This window comes from Odocoileus virginianus, chromosome 3 (assembly GCF_023699985.2).
Source record: "Odocoileus virginianus isolate 20LAN1187 ecotype Illinois chromosome 3, Ovbor_1.2, whole genome shotgun sequence".
NCBI lineage: Eukaryota > Metazoa > Chordata > Mammalia > Artiodactyla > Cervidae > Odocoileus > Odocoileus virginianus.
Genome location: NC_069676.1, coordinates 78,374,113 through 78,393,570, shown reverse-complemented (window position 1 = coordinate 78,393,570; position 19,458 = coordinate 78,374,113). Strand labels below are relative to the sequence as shown.

General features: G+C 41.0%; 1 long non-coding RNA gene across 1 annotated transcript in view; it reads right to left on the bottom strand.

The window, feature by feature from the left end:
• LOC110137661 (uncharacterized) overlaps positions 1–14,214 on the bottom strand; it is a 38,322-nt gene extending 24,108 nt beyond the window's left edge. Inside the window, exon 1 of the long non-coding RNA XR_002313984.2 lies at positions 14,046–14,214. This is a non-coding gene — a long non-coding RNA (uncharacterized lncRNA). The remainder of the gene's footprint in view (positions 1–14,045) is intronic.
• Between the last annotated feature and the right edge of the window lie 5,244 nt (positions 14,215–19,458).

The window sequence follows — 19,458 nt, the reverse complement described above, 5'->3', positions numbered from 1 at the left end:
TTTTTTTTTAAAGAAGGATTACAGTACATCACCATTTGTCCTTGCAGGAGAAACCACAGGGAGCAGGGCAGAACACTTCCCCATTTGTGACATCTAGTGGCTTTGCATCTGCATGACAACTTCTTAGGCAGAGAAGGAAAACCCGGCAACAGGCCTCTGCTGGGTTCTTCCAACTCCTGAAAAAACATCAGAGCACTCCTTTCTCCCCACAAGAGTTCAGTAGTGTTCCAGTTTAAGAGCCACGTGGATTAAAATATAAGGCATCTGTCTGTCTGCAGAGTATTCATCTGGATTCAGGAAAGCACAAAAAATAAAGTGCTCCAAAGGCTGAAAATGATAATGATAGGGAAGAACTGAAAAGCTGATTCCCATCCTCAGGCTATTTCTTAGCATCAGAAAGACAATTAAGGAGCCGGCCAGCTTCTAGAGCAGCATCTTGTTTCATAGTGGGAGGTCACTCTTAGAATGAATTTTCAGGTTCTATAGCTGGTGTCTTCATGGATGTTGGCTGCTCAGGAAAGAACTTGGACATTGACTCACTGTTATGTAATTTCTGTGACAACAGTGGCTTGGTTGGTTGGAATCTTCTTTGTGTTTTTACTAAGTGAAGGTATTACAACTTTGCATATATTATCTTACTAAATTTAATCCTCACAACAACTCCAGAAGGTAGGTCTTTTAATTCCCTATTTTGGTAAGTGAGAGTACAAGGGCTCAGAGAGGCTAAATAAAACTTGCCCTATTTACAGCTAGAAAGTAGCATTGTTGGCATCTGATTTCTTGTCTTTTTGGCTTCAGAAGTACATTTTTCTTCCATATCACATTCATCCAGATAACAGCTTTGATAAACCAACTAATGTTCTTTGTTTTTCCACTGCTATTTTCTGCCTTCCTTGCCCTCCTCCTCCTAGTCCCCTGTAACAAATATTCTGGGTTCATTGCCTCAGGACAAGGATGTGGCCAGACAGAAAGCTAAAACAGCCAGCAAATATTTGGGCTTTTGGATCCCAAAAGTCTAAGTAAGGAAGTTAGAGGATCAGGGCAGAGATAAAGAATATAGCAAGAGTGCCAAGAAAAGAGGTGGAGGGAAGTGGGTGTAATTGTTTTTCCATGACTGCAGAGCTGGGATAAAGATGGAAGAAGAGACACAGGTGGGTCTTGGAAAGTGCAGCCTGAAAGCCTTGCTTCCTGCAAAGCCATCATGACAAAGAAGCACCCACTGCAAAAGTGTCCAGAAAGCCCCACGGGTGTACACAAGAGTAAAGTGCCTGTCTGAGACTGCTGGGCCTTGTGGCAGTCTGGACGCCGCTGGAGTCAGGAGAGCTGTAGAGACCATGGGCACAGAAGCAAAGCATGTTCCCAGACAACCGGGTTGGGCAAGTTGTAGTTTAGGCACAGCCCTGGGAGGTGGCGGAAGCCTAAACTGACTGTGTTTAAATGTTTACCCCCTGGAAGAACTGAAGGACAAAATAAATGTCATGTTGAATTACAGAAAAATAAAATTATATTTAATAGCCACCTTGTATTAGTTTCCTAGGACTGCCATAATGAGTTACCACAAAGTGGGTGGCTTGAAATAACAGAAATTTAATCTCTGCATTCTGAAGGCTAGAAGCACAGAATGAAGGTGGCTACAGATCCGTCCTCCCCACAAAGATTCTAGGGGAGACTCCTTTCTTGCCTTGTCCCAAGTTCCAGTGCTTGCCAGCAGGTCCTGGCAATCCTTTATCGTACCAGTCTCCACCTCCGTCTTCATGTGACCTATTCTCTGTGTGTGTCCTGGTGTGTCCTCTCTCCTTTTTAAAAGGATATCAGCCACTGGATTCAGGATCCATACTAATCAATAGGATCTGATCTTAAATTGATTTCCTTGGTGGCTCAGACAGTGAAGAGTCTGCCTACAATGCAGGAGATTTGGGTTCGATCCCTCCATTGGGAAGATCCTCTGGAGAGGGAAATAGCAACCCACTCCAGTACTCTTGCCTGGAAAATCCCATCTGATTACATCTCATCTGAAAAGAACCTATTGCCAAACACATTTATATTCACAGATACCAAGGTCCCCTCTCTTTGAGGAGATGCAATTCAACCCCCTGTACACCTGAATCTGTGGTCTGGGATTGATACCTCTACACAGATCAGTTTGGTGTGGAAGGGCTGAGAGCATCCATGTCAGGAAGGCTGGTCCCAGTCCAATGTTAAGGTGACATGAGACCTTGAGCAAGGCAATTAGCCACTAATGGTCTTGATTTCTCCATCTTTATGGTGGCTGGGATAGAGTCTCTGATCCTTTCCAGTGCTGACATTTCATGATTCTGCTGAGCCTGAATGAAGGGATAGATGAAGCCTTTCCCCACCCCCTACTCACACAAGACTCTGCTGCTCTGAGAACACTCCACCCTTGTGATGCTTCCCTCCTTGCCGGCCTGTTCCTCTTACCATCAGGGTCACAAAAGTATTAGATGACAAATAGACATATTGTCTGCTGAAGGCTACTGTAAGCACAACCTGGATTTCCAACAACAAGCAGTTGTATTGACAAGGGATTCAGTTTTGAAATGCTCACACTACAGTGAGAACTGCTTTGTGTGGGGTCAAGCTACATGGTTGCCAAGGGAAACCAAGACTCAGTGCAGAGAAAAACTGCCAGAGAGGCAACACAAGGCTTTGAGTCTGCATCATTTTTGTTAAAACTACAAAGGCATCCTAGAAAGAAAGCAGTGACAGAGAAGAGCCAAAGCCAGGGAACAAAGGCCCACCCGGGCTCATCTCTGGAGAGAACTAGTGAACCGCTGAAGTGGGTGGGCCCCAGCCTGCACCAGGAGGCAAGGGACATGTCTCACCCGGACATGGAGACCATCTCAAGCAACAAGACAGTTGGCAGAGGCAGAGGCCTGGCTGCAGCTGGGCTTGCTTCTCAATGCCTGAATGCTCTGTAAGTAAGAAACAAGCAGCCACTGGGAAAGAACGAACAGCGAGGCTCAGGATCTCAGAGGGGTGATTGGAGCTCTGCGCTCTGGAAATGGACAGGTTGCCTGTTACCACAGTTACTCTATGTGAGACTTCAGGTAAGTTTTTATCTTTTCTAAGCCTGAGATGAAATGAAGGTTATTATTTTACCACGTATCTCAAGGTAGTTGTGAGAATTAAATGAGATAATTAGGTCAAGTGTTTCATGAAGTATTTGGCACAAGAAAAGGATCTAGTAAGTGTTACTTATCATGTTACAGTAAATGCCACTAAAAATTAAGTCTCACTGAGGCCACACAGCTAAGCAATGACACCTCTGAGGTAAAAATCCAAGGTTCCTGGCTCCTTAGTTCTTTCACAAAACAATAGAGAAACCAACAAGGAGACGCTAGGAACACTTTATTTACTTAACAAACGGTTATCATGTTTGTCCTGGGCTAAGCACTGCTTTAGGCACCTTATAAGTACTAAGTCACTTAAGCTTCATAGCAACCTATGAGGCAGGCACTAATATCATCACTATGTCGTATGTGAGGAAAGTGAAGATAGAGCAGATCAATGATATTCCAATGGGTACTGTGCTGTGACTAGAGGTTCAGAAGAAAATATATAAAATATGAGTAGAATTTTACTTAGACCATTTCTCATTAGTTAAAACATATTATTCTTCCTAATAAGTATTCTAACTTTTAAGACATTGACTAGACTAGATGGCATGCATACATCTAAAACCCCCAATTATCCATGACTAAAAGAAGCCTAAGATTTCAGCTTATGCAATATAAATTGGTAGCTTATCTAGCTAGCAGTAGTTTCACAGATTGTAAATACAATTCTATGTGATGGTGACTATTTTCCGTAAGACAAGCCTTATAGAATCTACAGAAAATTAGCCTCCAAATTCTAAAGCTGCCAATAAATTATTTAAAAACGAACCATTAAATGTGCGAAATGTCTTATAAAAGCATAGAGAACACAAATTAAACTTTATTTGATGACTTTGGTCTTGCCTATCAATTTCTGTGTCTGTCCTATGTTGCTTGCTGTACAGTGAGATTTCAGGGTTTCAATCCCCTATACCCTTGCATTGTTGTTGCTGTTTAGTGGTTAAGCCGTGTCCAACTCTTTTGGCCATCCCATGGGCTGTAGCCCATCAGACTTTTCTGTTTGTGGGATTTCCCAGGCAAGAATGCTGGAGTGAGCTGCCATTTTCTTCTGCAGGGGATCTTCTTGACCCAGGGATGGAACCCACATCTCTTGCTTGGCAGGTGGATTCTTTACCACTGAACCACCTGGGAAACCCATACCCTTATATGCTCTATAATAAAAAAAGACTCCAAAGGCTCCAGAACAATGCACTTGGCCCAGGACAAAGCAAATTAAGGTCACTAGCCAGCAAAGAGATGGACCTTATCATGCTGAAAGTGTGATCAAAAGGTGAGCTACTGAAACCTGGTGGATTCAAATGAAAAGGAGGAATCAAGGATCATTCCCAAGTGGCTGGCAAGAGTTACAGAGGAGAGGTGTGAAGTCTGCCCTGTGCTGAGAGGAAGAACTTGGAAAGTAGAGGGAGACAGCATACAGCACAAAACTAGTTCCATTTTAGACATACTAAATCTGGAAAACCCTGCGAGGCATCCAAGTGGAGCTATTGAGTAGGCCATTAGTCCTAAGTTGTGAAACTTAGAAGTGGGGCCTGCGGTGGAAATATGAATTTTAAGTTTCCAGCATACCACGGCAATCATCAGACTTGAATTAATTCACCTACACAAGGTCTTCCCCTGTGGCTCAGCTGGTAAAGAATCCGCCTGCAATGCAGGAGGCCTGGGTTTGATCCCTGGGTTGGAAAGATCCACTGGAGAAAGGGAAAGGCTACCCACTCCAGTATTCTGGCCTGCAGAATTCCATGAAGAATTCCATGAGTTGCAAAGAGTTGGAAACGACTGAGCGACTTTCACTTTCAATCATACTTCAGCAGGACTTATCTACTTGCTCCCCCCAAAATAAATAAATAGTTGTCTTTGAAAGTGTCAATTACATATTGGCACTTGCCAAGGCTATTTGCCATCTGCCTCTGTAGATTGAATTCTGTGCTGCTGCAGCTGCTGACCTTGAACACAACCTGAAGAGAATCCAGGGTGGAAAATGAGGCACTCTGTGCTCCAGGAAAACTGGTGGAACAGGTCTTTAGATAGATATTTTCAGAAATTGACTTCATGATCCCAATCTTTGCATCCCTTCATGTCTAGAAAAACACTAAATCCCTTCATGGTGACATCAGCTCCTTGCAACTAGCAGAAAACATTTCATAGGATAAGTGCTTGATTGCATGAACTCCCCTTTCACCAAAATCACATATATTGATTTCACTACCTTTTTGGAACAGTTTCTCAGAGCTATCTGAGGTGCCGTCTCCTGGGCCACAAGCTACATTTTGCTCCAAATAAAACTTATCTCTCATGTTGTGCATTTCTTTTAGTCAACAAAAGAAATCAACAGATCGTCTATAGTTCATTTTGTGTTTATCTTCAGTATCTAAACTTATGAGGCATGTTAACAGATAAGACACAGTAGGTTTGCTAAAGCTAAGAAGAAAGGAAAAAAAGATGCACATGTGGTTCAGATACTAGAGGAAAAGTTGACCAACTAGTAGAAAAGGATGAAGGGTGAAAAAAAGCATAATTTATTTAAAAATTAAAAATTAAGAAAACATTTCTTAAAAATTAAGAAAACATTAAATGAGTTTTCCAGCAGACTGAACAAAGTATAAGACAGATTGGCAAACTATAAGATGGGTGAATAAGAATAAGCAAGAGAAGAATCATAGTGAAAAAAATTATATAAAGGAAACAAAACAGAAAATAAGAGACAGGTAACTTCTCTGTCAACGGGATTCTCTAGGCAAGAATACTGGAGTGGGTTGCCATTCCCTCCTCCAGGGGATCCTTCTGACCCAGGGATCAAACCCACCCACGTCTCCTATAGCTCTTGCATTGCAGGCCCCCCTGAGCCACCAATGAAACCCCACAAGGCATGATCAAGGGCTTCCCCGGTGGCTCAGTGGTAAAGAATCCACCTTCAGTGCAAGAGATGCTGGGTTGGGAAGATCCCTTGGAGGAGGGCATGGCAAATGTATTCTTGCCTGGAGGATCCCATGGACAGAGGGCTGACAGGCTACAGTCCATAAGGTCACAAAGAGTTGAGACTACTCAGACATCAGTGACAATGCATCCAGCTGGATTGCCCCCATTCTGCTCACTATTATTTTTCCCAAAGTTGTTTTCACTTTCTCTACTTTGTAATATATTCAGTTATGTTTATTTTTATGGTGTGTGTATCCCCTAATAGGATCTAAATAAGAGAGCAGGAATTATAGGGATTTTTGCTTTTAACTGATGCTTTGAAAATATTAATATCTAGAAGAATGACTGAAACACAATTCCTGCATATCATATATTTATACATTTCTTGAATAAAAGTGTATAATTCACATTTTGTTCTGGTGTCATGGAAATATTTTTAGGGAAACTTGGATTTATCATTTGGAGATTGGTTCATGTGTAAGTTTGACTGAGAAAATAATTTTTCCCTTCTTTCCCTATGGTAACTGTCCCTCTCTTTCCTACCCAACCAATAGCAAGTGTCCCCCAGAGACTTCTGATAAATGAGATTTTCACAAGTCTTCTAAACTCATTAACCAAAATACTTCAGTAAGGCTTTTAATCCAAGTCAAAAGCTAGAACCTAAAAGCTAGACACTGATTTCAAGCCATCAGGGTTAACCTAGCAACATGGAACACTAACTTTCAATACTCTATTTACACCTAAACTCAAGTTACATTATTAAAAAATTCACTGGTTGATATCCCTCATTCATGTTAGAATTGGTTTTTCAGTCTACATTGCTTTTTTCCCCCACTCCTTCCAGGGTATCATTATGTTCTTCATGCCTTATTTCTCTAAGTATAATAAAAATACATTAGGAGTATTCATATACAATTTCCTGGCTCCAGACCAGGTCTGAATGCAGAAATTGGCATCATATAGCAGAACAATTACCAACAGCAAAGTGTTTTTCAAAGTTCTTTATATGTTTCCCTTTCACTACACAAAGGATTAAATAACACAGAATTTTCTATGGTGTAATAAAATCACCCATTTCCAGCCTTTTAACTGATAGAGAAAATTTGTTTTGTTCAAAATGAAAATAGAAATGGTAAGTGCTAGTAGATCGATTCATATCTAATTATCACTTTTCAGTCTGTAGAAACACAATTCCAGGATATTTAAGTTGAAACAGTTTGCCTAGAAATTGATAGAAGCTTGATTTTCTATAGAAAATATTTCTTATTGTTTTGATCCATTCCAAATTTCCAAGTATAGGGCTGAGCAGGGTTGGTGTTATAGTGGTGAGCATAGCTGCCTTCCAAGTATAGATCCATTGAATAAATATCCACTTCTATTCAATTTTATCATTTAAATATATCTCCAAGATGGGAAGAGAGTAACTCTTCTTGCAATAAAGATCTTGTGTTGACTCAGGACAACTAAATTCATGCAGATATTAACTTAGCTTGTTCTCTTTTCTAGCTTTCAGATTTAAAACAATCTATCTGGTTTAGTAATAAATAAGCAAGAATTGTTCAAAGCACCGTGTAGGGTTTAGTCACATCTTGGATTATAGGTCTCCCAGAAATCTCTCTTCTGGGATCTGTCCTGATTCTTCAACCAATCAGATATGACATAAAAGAGATGGGCCCTGGGGAAAAACTCAGGAAATGCTATTAGACCCTTCTAAATGTGTATTCATAGAATTTCTATTATCATGCATGGTGTCCCAAGATGGCAGCACAGTGACTTAGATATTCAGAACCTGGAGACAAATGGACAAAGGACACAGTGATCTGCATGAATTGCCTTTAGGTAAGATGCTCTCCACTTGTAAAAGTCCATACAAAGTACAAACATGTGAAGTCATAAAAATCAGACATGCACAATTAATTCCCATCAAGATAGAGAAATGGGACCAGACTTACTTTTTTTGTCTTCAACAACAGCAACTATATATATACATATGTGTATATAGTGTATGTATAGTATATATATATATATATATATATACATATATACACATATTGTGTGTGTGTGTGTGCATATATATATATATACACACAATGGTTTTCAGATATTGAACAATAGCACAAGACTGCAATCCCTGATAGAAGATAAACAGTTGAGGCCACTAAAAAGATGCTGTTCCATCTGAATCCCTGACAGGTGAAAATAATTCACATCCTCAATTATTCTTCTTTCATTTATCAGAATATGGAAAAGCATCCGCTCATTCAACATATAGGTACTTACAGTTATAAACACTGAGAGCTAGGAATGGAGACAAGCAATAAACAAGTAAACAATGAAATAAGTAATGAGATTTCAGTGATGAAAAGTGCAAAGTAAAAATTTAAAAGTAAATGCTTCACAGGGACCAATGACAATGTATATGTGCATGCAATAAGTGCTGTCAGTCGTGCCCGACTCTTTGTGATCTCACGGACTGCAGCTCTCCCAGCTCCTCTGTCCATGGGATTTTCCAGGCAAGAATACTGGAGTGGGTTGCCATTTTCTGCTCCAGGGTATTTTCCGGCTCAGTGATGGAACCTGAGTCGCCTGCGTCTTCTGCACTGGCAGACAGAGTCTTTACCACTGTACAACCGGGAAGCCCAAGTATGTGCCTGTGTAAGTGCAATAATTAGGAAAGTCATTTTTAAGAAGACAACCTGAAAAATGAGGTGTGGAGAGCTAGAAAATGAACATTCTAGATACCATGGAAAACATGACACATGAAGGCCATAATATAAGAATGAGAAAAAGACAGAAAACAGAGTGCGTGAAGGGAACCTGGATGAAAATGAGCCTAGGATGACAGGAAAGGGCCAGAGCAGGGAGGGCTTGAGAGTAATGGAAAAAACTGCATTTTATTCTCAATGAGTTCACTTTAAAACTAGGAAAGTTGAGCAGATGAGCAATATGATTCAGTTCAGTTCCATTCAGTTGCTCAGTCATGTCCAATTCTTTGTGACCTCATGGACTGCAGCATGCCAGACTTCCCTGTACATCGTGAATTCCCAGAGCTTGCTCAGACTCATGTCCCTCGAGTAGGTGACATCATCCAACCATCTCATCCTCTGTCATCGCCTTCTCCTTCTGCCTTCACTCTTTCCCAGCATCAGGGTGTTTTCCAAAGAATCAGTTCTTTTCATCAGGTGGCCAAAGTATTGGAGTTTCAGCTTCAACATCAGTCCTTTCAATGAATATTCAGGACTGATTGCCTTTAGGATAGACATTTAATCTCCCTGCAGTCCAAGGGACTCTCAAGAGTCTCCCCCAACACCACAGTTCAAAAGCATCACTTCTCCGGCACTCAGCTTTTTTTATAGTCCAACTCTCACATCCATACACGACTACTGGAAAAACCATAGCTTTGACAAAGTAGTCTCTGTTTTTTAATATGCTATCTAGGTTGGTCATAGCTTTTCTTCCAAGGAGGAAGCATCTTTTCATTTCATGGCTGCAGCCTCCATCTGCAGTGATTTTGGAGCCCCCCAAAAATAAAGTCTGTCACTCTTTCCATTGTTTCCCAATCAATTTGCCATGAAGTGATGGAACTAGATGCCATGATCTTAGTTTTCTGAATGTTGAGTTTAAAGCCAACTTTTTCACTCTCCTCTTTCACTTTCATCAAGAGGCTCTTTAGTTCTTCACTTTCTGCCATAAGGGTGGTGTCACCTGCATATCTGAAGTTATTGATATTTCTCCCATCAATATTAATTCCAGCTTGTACTTCATCCAGCCCAGTATTTCTCTTGATGCACTCTACATAGAAGTTAAATAAGCAGGGTAACAATATACAGCCTTGACATACTCCTTTCCTGATTTGGAACCAGTCAATTGTTTCATGTCCAGTTCTAACTGTTGCTTCTTGACCTGGATACAGATTTCTCAGGAGGCAGGTCAGGTGGTCTGGTAACAAATACAGATGACTAAAAAAAAAAAAAAAATTTTTCCACAATCCACACAGTCAAAGGCTTTGGTGTAGCATATAAAGCAATAAAGCAGAAGTAGATGTTTTTCTGGAACTGTCTTGCTTTTTCGATGATCCAACCAATGTTGGCAATTTGATCCCTGGTTCCTCTGCCTTTTCTAAATCCAGCTTGAACATCTGGAAGTTCACAGTTCATATACTGTTGAAGCCTGGCTTGGAGAATTTTGAGCATTACTTCGCTAGCGTGTGAGATGAGTGTAAATGTGCAGTAGTTTGAATATTCTTTGGCATTGCCTTTCTTTGGGATTGAAATGAAAACTGATCTTTTCTAGGCCTGTGGCCACTGCTGAGTTTTCCACATTTGCTGGCATATTGAGTGCAGCACTTACACAGCATCATCTTTCAGGATTTGAAATAGCTCAACTGGAATTCCATCACCTCCACTAGCTTTGTTTGTAGTGATGCTTCCTAAGGCCCACTTGACTTCATATTCCAGGATGTCTGGCTCTAGGTGAGTGAGCACACCATCGTGATTATCTGGGTCATGAAAATATTTTTGGTATAGTTCTTCTGTTTATTCTTGCCACCTCTTCTTAATATCTTCTGCTCCTGTTAGGTCCATGCCATTTCTGTCCTTTATTGAGACCATGTTTGCATGAAATGTTCCCTTGGTATCTCATTTTCTTGAAGAGATCTCTAGTCTTTCCCATTCTGGTGTTTTCCTCTATTTCTTTGCATCACTGAGGAAGTCTTTCTTGTCTTTCCTTGCTATTTTTTGAAACTCTGCATTCAAATTTGTATATCTTTCCTCTTCTCCTTTGCCTTTCATGTCTCTTCTCTTTTCAGCTATTTGTAAGGCTTCCTCACAAAACTATTTTGCCTTTTTGCATTTCTTTTCCCCGGGGAAGGTCTCAATCACTGTCTCATGTACAATGTCATGAACCTCCATCAATTTTTCTTCATGCACTCTATCAGATGTAATCCCTGGAATCTATTTGCCACTTCTACTGTATAATCATAAGGGATTTGATTTAGGTCATACCTGAATGGTCTAGTGGTTTTCCCTACTTTCTTCAATTTAAGTCTGAATTTGGCAATAAGGAGCTCATGATCTGAGCCACAGTCAGCTCCCAGTCTTGTTTTTGCTGACTATATGGAGTTTCTCCAACTTTGGCTGCAAAGAATAAAATCAATCTGATTTCAGTATTGACCATCTGGGGATGTCCATGTGTAGAGTCTTGTGTTGGTGGAAGAGGGTGTTTGCTATGATCAGTGCGTTCTCTTGGCAAAACTCTGCTAGATTTTGCCGTGCATCATTTTGTACTTTAAGCCAAATTTGCCTGTTACTCCAGGTATCTCTTGACTTCCTACTTTTGTGTTCCAGTCCCCTATGATGAAAAGGACATCTTTTTTGGGCATTAGTTCTAGAAGGTCTTGTAGGTCTTCATAAAACCATTCAACTTCAGCTTCTTCATCATTACTGGTTGGGGCATAGTCTTGGATTACTGTGATATTGAACGGCTTGCCTTGAAAACAGATATCATTCTGTCATTTTTGAGGTTGCACCCAAGTACTGCCTGAAATGATTGGCCATTCCCTAGGCGAGTTCTCAATCACCTACAAGCCCACAAAGCACAGCTGCCCGGCATCAGAGCTACCCACTCCTGCTCTATCCCCCTCAAGCAGCCTGCTGGTCAATAAGGACACAGACTTCTCTTAAATAAAAAAATCACCCTGGCTTCTGTGTGGAGAATGGATTATATTTGGTTAAGAGTGAATATCTAGAGACCAAATGAAAGGCAGTTTTAGAAGTGGGGCCAGAAATGATAGTGGACTAGAGTGGCAGTTCTCCATGTGGTGAGAAGTAATTGAACTCAAAACAGATGTTCCCATTTTTACTAAAAGACATGCTACATTGTAGTTGCTGTTCTAAGAATAATGCAATGGTTCTTTTAACGGTACAACTACTATACAGGGTGTGTGTCAGTCACTCTGTCATGTCCGACTCTATAGGTTAGGTGCTAAAAATATTCCCATTTTAGGAGCTAAGGAAACAAAGGCTCAGAGCAGTTAAAGTGACTTGTCAAATACTACAAGCTGTTAAGAGGCAAAACCTGGATGTGACCTCAGCAATCTAACTCTAGAATTCCTACACTACAGATGCCGTGGAACCTACAGGAACTGCCAGTCTCTCACTTCAGTCACATGGGCTTTCTTTTGGCTTCTCAAATATACCATGCTCTTTAATCCTTCAGGATCTTCACATAAGATTGTTTTCTTTCCCTGAAATACCCTCCGCCACCCCAGGTTTATATTTTGTTTTCTTGGTTCCTTTTTGTCCTTCAGACCTCCCTTCAGCTTAAATGTCACCTCCTTATAGCTGTATTCCCATTTCATCAAAAGTAGATATCCTGCCCCCTCCCCACCCTTATTCTTCCTCACAGTACTCAGTTTCTTCCTTGGATGAAGTAGGAGGGGAAAGCAGGGGTTTGTATTTGGACGTGTTACATTTGAGCTCTGTGTTAACATTCAAGTGGAGATGTAGGGTAGACAAGTGGCCGTATAAGTCTGGAGTTCAAGGGAAATATTCAGGCTGAGTCATCAACATATATGGTATTAACAGTCATAAGACTAGAGATCAACAGGAAAAAGAGTACAAATAGAAAAGAATGTGGAGGAACCAGCAAGGGAGATGCCCAAGAAGTAGAAGAAAACCAAGTCAATGTGATTCCTGGAAGTCAAGTGAATGTAGTATTTACAGGAGGGGTTTAAATGAGTGACCAGTTGGATCAAATGTACTTGCATACAACACAGCTATTGTGTGTTCTATGGAGAGAGGACCTTAGGAAAATCTTGCCTTTTTTTTTTTTTATATTGAACTAGGAAGAGAATTTATTTATTTATGGATAGCCAACAAGAAGTGTTACTGACAAGCAAGTTCCTATGCCCAACACACAGTGAGGCCAAATAATACCAAAATGTCAGTTTGGAGTACAGAAAGGTTAGCTGCAGGGCCATGCAAAGAGATGGGTGACTCATGCCTTAAAAACCCTAAATGCCCTGAAAGCTCTCAGCACAGCCCTTTTCTAGGAAAGGTGAGGGAAGGGCGTGGGTAATTGGTGCAAACCTTTTTGTGTCAGACCCTTTGTTCTTGAGGTCAGGTAATGCTGTTCCTGTAAATTTCCAACAAACAAATGTTATTCCCTGTTTTGACAAAAAAGGGCGAGGTCCCGAGGCACAACTTTCACCTTGTAAGGTCCCAGTGTTACCAAGCCCAAGCTCACCACACGACAAGGCCAATAAATCGGGAGAAGAGTTGTCAGAGCAAGGAACAATGACTTGAATCAGAAGGCCAACAGACCGAGGAAATGGCAGACTAGTGTCTCTAAAAACCATCTCATCCCAGTCAGAATTCAGGGACCTTTTATATACACTAGGGAAGAGGAAGGGGCTTTCAGTGGCACTGACCAATGGCAGAATAGGGCTGTTAACTGTTTGCTGCTTGACAGTTGCTCACTTGGTTGGGAGGAAGGGCCCACTGGGGTGCCCAACCAATGGCTAAGGAGGACTGTTATAGCTTCTGTCTGTCTCAGTGGAGCATGCAGGCTGGAGCCAGGGAGCGAAAGGCCCTTTATGCCTTGGGTCCCATCTGGGATCACCAACACAAGTCCTGCCTAAAAGGAGGCAGATCTCAGTTGGTGGCTCTCTCAGGGCCAGGTCCCCAGACCCTGCCCAGCTGTCTTCACTGAGGGAGTCAGGCACCCAGAATCCAACTGACCCTCAGGCTCCTCAGGCCACTGGAAGGCTGGGGCAGGTCCAGGCCGACTAAATTAGGTCACAGAAATGGGGATGAGGGAGAGGTTCACTGCTTCCTCAAGGCATGGCCACGGCCAATGGGTGGCCTTGGTGAGGACTCTGGAGTCCTGCAGGACACAGCCCCAAGCTTGTTTCATGGGCCACCCAGCTTACCCACTGGCCCCAGCTTCAGTGAGCTGGAGGGCCCTGGGAGAAGGCCGGAAACTGACTCTTACCTCACTCTCCACCTGATGTCCACCACTCCATCAATCGCTGGCTGAATTCCTCACTAATGGCCGCTCCTTGACAGTTGGTTGCTTGTGGGCAGGACCCACTGCAGCACCAACCAATGGCGGAATGGGACCGCTAACAGTCCTCACTGACAGTTGGTTGCTTGTGGGCGGGGCCCAACTGCCGCACCCACCAATGGCTGAGCAGGACCACTAACGGTCCTTCCTAACCGTTGCCTCAAAACAGGATTGTAGGCAGCAATAACGGCACACAACACCTGCTGAGAACTAAGGGCAGCACTCAGCTGTGCTCTATTACAGAAGTACCTCAGTTCAGAAAGGTCTGCAGTTTATACGTGTCAACTACAAAATATAGTCACAGCCTGAAAGTAAAGAGTTATTTTATTTGGTGAGAATGTTTAGGAGCTCAGGAGACAGCATCTCAGTATCTCTGAGAAAACTGCTCCAAGGAGGCGTGAGGGGAAGTCAGGCTATATACAAGTTTGCAACAAAGGGAGCAGGCAGTCTGGACATCAGAGATCAGATGTCAAGTTAAGGAATTTAGCATTCTATGTATGGAAAGATGCAAGCCTCTGGGTTCACTGAATTCATTCCTTTCATATGCACCTCAGTTATCTGGGGCCAAATACTGTTTCCTTGTTCACTTTAAGAAGTAGCAGGTGGCTGCCTCTTGCATGCCCCCACCTCAGCAGCTCAGCAGTCACCATGGGGGTGGGGGGTGGGGAGGGGGTGAGGCAGTAGTAGCATCTTCTGGATCACAGTTTGGGGAGCCCTCATTCACATTTGGAGGCCAGAAATCGTTGATGGCTGTGACATGTCTTGTTTATTGGTATAGCAGGAGATATTTTCATTTCACATTAGTATAAATCTTCATACCTGTGGTAAGTTTGTTTTCATAACAAAGGTAATTAGCCTTTTAGATTGTTGCTCTTGTAGAAAACTATATACTGACAGAGTTTTAAAGCTCTCTTTTCCTTGGGGGCTCAGTGGTAAAGAATCCACCTGCTAATGCAGGAGACGTGGATTCCATCCCTGGGTTCGGAAGATCCTCTGGAGAAGAAAATGGCAACTCACTCCAGTATTCTTGCCAGGGAAATCCTATGGACAGAGGAGCCTGGCAAGCTACAGTCCATGGGGTCACAAAAGAGTCAGACATGACCTGGCAACTAAACAACAGCGACAACAACAAACAAGGATGTTAAAGGCTAGAAGTGGATTTCACTGTCAATGCCCAGTGTTGCACATAGATGGCAGAGGAAGTTAGAGATGTCATTTTCAGGACTTCCCAGGTGGTTTAGTGGTAAAGAACCTGCCTCAATGCAAGAGCTGTTAATTTCATAGCAGTACAATAAGTCCCCTGCATACAAACCTTCAAGTCGTGAACTTTCAAAGATGTGAATGTGCATTCACAAGTGCCAATCATGTTAGTTCATGTGTCTTGTGTACATCCTCACAGCATGCATCTTCTATAAGTGGTTGTGTACTTTATTGTACAATACTGTGCAGAGTACAGTGGTATAGTATCTTTATTTCAAGCACAGGATGTCTGGAAGCAAGCATAAAAATAACAGTGATGTAGCTGGTACTGCTAAGAAACACCAAGCAATATTGATGGAAACAAAACTGAAAATAATTGAGAGAGTGGAGTGAGACAAAAAGATGGTAGACGTCACTCATTCTTTTAATCTGAATAGTTCAACCATTGGCATGGTTCTACAGAACAAAGACAAGATCTTGGAACCTGTGAAGTCTGCTCTGTGATGATGTTGACAATAATACCAAAGAAGCTTGGAAAAGTAATGAAGGTGATGGAGGAATTTCTCAGTGTGTGGATGCAGGATCAGCATCAGTGTCAAATCTGATTCAACTTAATGCTGTTTCAGGAGAAAGTTAAAAGCCTTTATGAAGACTTGAAAAACGGTGAAGAATCAGAGGTTGCATCTTTTAATGCCAGCCATGCCTGGTTTCATTGGTTCAAGGCTAGAGCTAACATTCACAAAGTAAAGGTAAGTGGCAAGGCAGCAATTGTGGATATGGTAGCTGCCTCAGAAATTCCTGAAACAGAAATTGGTTAATTTTGGTGCCTCATTTGAAAGACTATGAAATTAGATTTTTGTTTCAAATGGAATGTTATTATCACCAGATGATACACATCTCATTGTTCTAATGAGACTTTTCCATTTAGAAAAAAATCAAGTGATCAAATTTTATAAGATAATAATATCCCATTTGAAATGAAAATCCAATTTCATATTGTTTCAAAAGAGTCACTATTTCCACAGAGGTTTGTGTTGGCAACCTTGCAATATTAGTCCAGTAAAGAAGATTAAATATTAATAGAAGTGTGGGATAGATTATTTTCTTTCTTTCTTGGATTTAGAGCTTTATTCTGCTTTTCATTCTGAGTACATGATGTGAATATAGATGGGTCAAATAAATTACACATATTAGCATGTCATAATTAATATCAAATAACAAAGAATAATTTTTGCAGGCCAACTTGGAATGAGCTTTTTTGCACCCATGTTAATTATCTGTAGTTTCAATTTCATTATGAACCACCAACTGCAGAAGCTGACTTCAACTGACTTCACTTGTATTTTAAATAATTTGTGTTTAATAATGTATTATGCATTACATAGATATTCCTACAGAACCCAAGTTTCAATTACCAGTCACTTCAAATTACAGGCTTCCAGTAATTAGCTTTTGCCACATAACCCATAATGGAACACATTGAAGTTAATAGAAAGCAGGAGCAAATCAAATTGGGCCAGTTTTGGTGTGAGCAGATTTCAAAATTAACCAATTTGTGTCCCTTTAAATACATTTCTTCACAGGAATTAAAGAGTTGTCTGGTTAACCTTTCTGAGTCTTCCTTATTTGTAATAAAGGAGATAATGAAGACAGTGCCTGCCTCAGAGGGCTTATTCATTCACCTTTTGAGATAAAGGCACGTAGTTCAGTTGTCAGGATTTCATCAGTGGTCTCCCTTAAAATACTTTTATATCCATTCACAAGTTATTTCTGAAAGCACAGAAAACAAATATATGGTCTCATATTTAGGGTAAAATCTGGAGCCTTTATGTGACCCTTGAAGGTTTCTATTGTTGGTTCTCAAGTCTGGGCACACGTTAGGATCACCCAGGGGACTTTAGATCAGATTCTGTGAGAGGAGGGTCTAGGCAGGTGGGGAGACTGCAAAGGGGTGGAGGGCCTAGCCTGAGTATGCTATATAATTTTGCTAGGTGTGGCCAAGTTTTAGAACTACTGTCCTGCACGATCATTCCAGAGCTACATTGCCTGTGAACTGATTAGAAATGTGAATTATCAGGCGTTACCCTGGATCTGGGGCTTCCCAGCTGGCTCAAGTGGTAAAGAATCTTCCTGCCAATGCAGGAGCCTCAGGAGACGCAGAGTCAATTTTTTGAGTCGGTACAATCCCTTGGAAAAGGAAATGGCAACCTATTCCAGTATTCTTGCCTGGGAAATCCCATGGACAGAGGGGCCTGGCGGGTTACAGTCCAGGCGATTGCCAAAGAGTTGGACATGACTTGGCAACTAAACAACAACAACAAATTCAAGAAGAAGGTCCTTTATCACAGAATTATTATAAACTACTTGTTGCTTGGATACAAATTTTCCTTCCTAACCCCAAACATTTATTTCCATACTGAACTCACAGGCTATTTCTAGTTGCCAACACAGCTTGTTAAACTGTCTTTAATCCTGAGGCCGATCATGTGTATTTTAAGTGCGTCTGTATAGGTGTAGGATATTCTGGACAGCTGAAAACTTTCATTTGTCAGGAGCAACTACTAAAAACCATAAGAGCCTTATGCTAGTGTCAGAACAACATAATAAAGTCTGAAATGAATCTAAGAAATTAAACAGAATAGTTCCTGGAGTATAGTTCTTACTCAAAAAAAAAAAATGTATTGAATGAATTTAAAGTGAGTGCACAAATGAATAAATTTATGCGTTCACATTTGTACCCTAAATCTAAATACATCTCAGGGGTTATGAAAATTTGGAGCACATTTTTTTTCCTGCTATATTTTCTTTGAAGAAATACGTTAGGTATTTTATTTAATCTTGACATGCACTTCAAAAATTCATATACATAAACATTCTCAGGATACATGATAAAAGCATAGCTGTAACACGGCTCTATCTGTAAATTTCATGCAATAATTTCTTGATATTTAGGAGGCTGCTTGGAGATTTGTTCACACATTGCTGGATACATGATAAAAGCATAGCTGTAACACGGCTCTATCTGTAAATTTCATGCAATAATTTCTTGATCTTTAGGAGGCTGCTTGGAGATTTGTTCACACATTGCTAGAAAGCAATTTCTGGTTCTGTTCTAGTGGAGAATATTTACTTTGGTTAAATAGGCAACAGGGAAAGTCACAAAGGACTGACATCCACCATGAAATAACACTGACATTCATTCACTCTGACTCTCAGGCTCAGATAGACATAAATTGCAGCTATATTTTTCTAAACATTCTAGTGATTTTCTAGAAATCCCAACAACTTCTCATCTGCTAAATCACTCAGTCCACTAACTTAGGTGACAGACCACAGTGGTTGGCATATTTCTGGAGCAAAGAGTGGTGAGAGACACAGAGAGAAAGGGCTTCACATTTTTATTCTGTCCTCAGCATCTGATGCTGCTGGTTAATAAAACTGCTCAAAGAATATAACATAAGAGGCTCTTGATGGTGCCTGGGGCAAGGAGACAAGATATCTCTGTCTTAGTTTCATTATTCTGTTATTAACTTCATCCTACCTTAGCTTCAACAAGCTCCCCCTCTATCTGAGGAGCAACATCCAAATATATTCCTGAGCTCGAGTTAGGCTTTCTGGATGCACATCTGAGGTTTTGTACTAAGAGACCTGGGGCTGTCAGCATAATCTCCCCAAGCCTTTATATCTCTATCAGTAAACAGGAATGACAGTAAAATTGTCATGTATATTAAGAGAGGTGATTTAGTCATTCATTTAGCAAATATTTATTGAGTGCCTGCTGCATGCCAGGTACTGTTGCAGGTGTTAGGAACATGGTGATGATCAAGACAGAGGAGTCCCTGTACTTACAGAACTTACATTTTCATGAAAGAAAACAGATGGCAATTCGCTTATGAGAGTGACCAGCACCCAATAAATAGTACCTTCAACACATAGTAATTGAGCACTCTTTGGGGTAGTATGGGTAAAAAATAGTGACCTCAAGCAAATATTCCCTTGAACATTTACTTTCCTATTTGTGCCTTTTCGAATTTTCCAACATATTTACAATGAGCAGGGATTGGTAAGGTAATAAATTAAGAACAATAAAAGAGCAATGACATAATTTAACAAATATCTAAAAGAGTTTTCATGGTGTCTA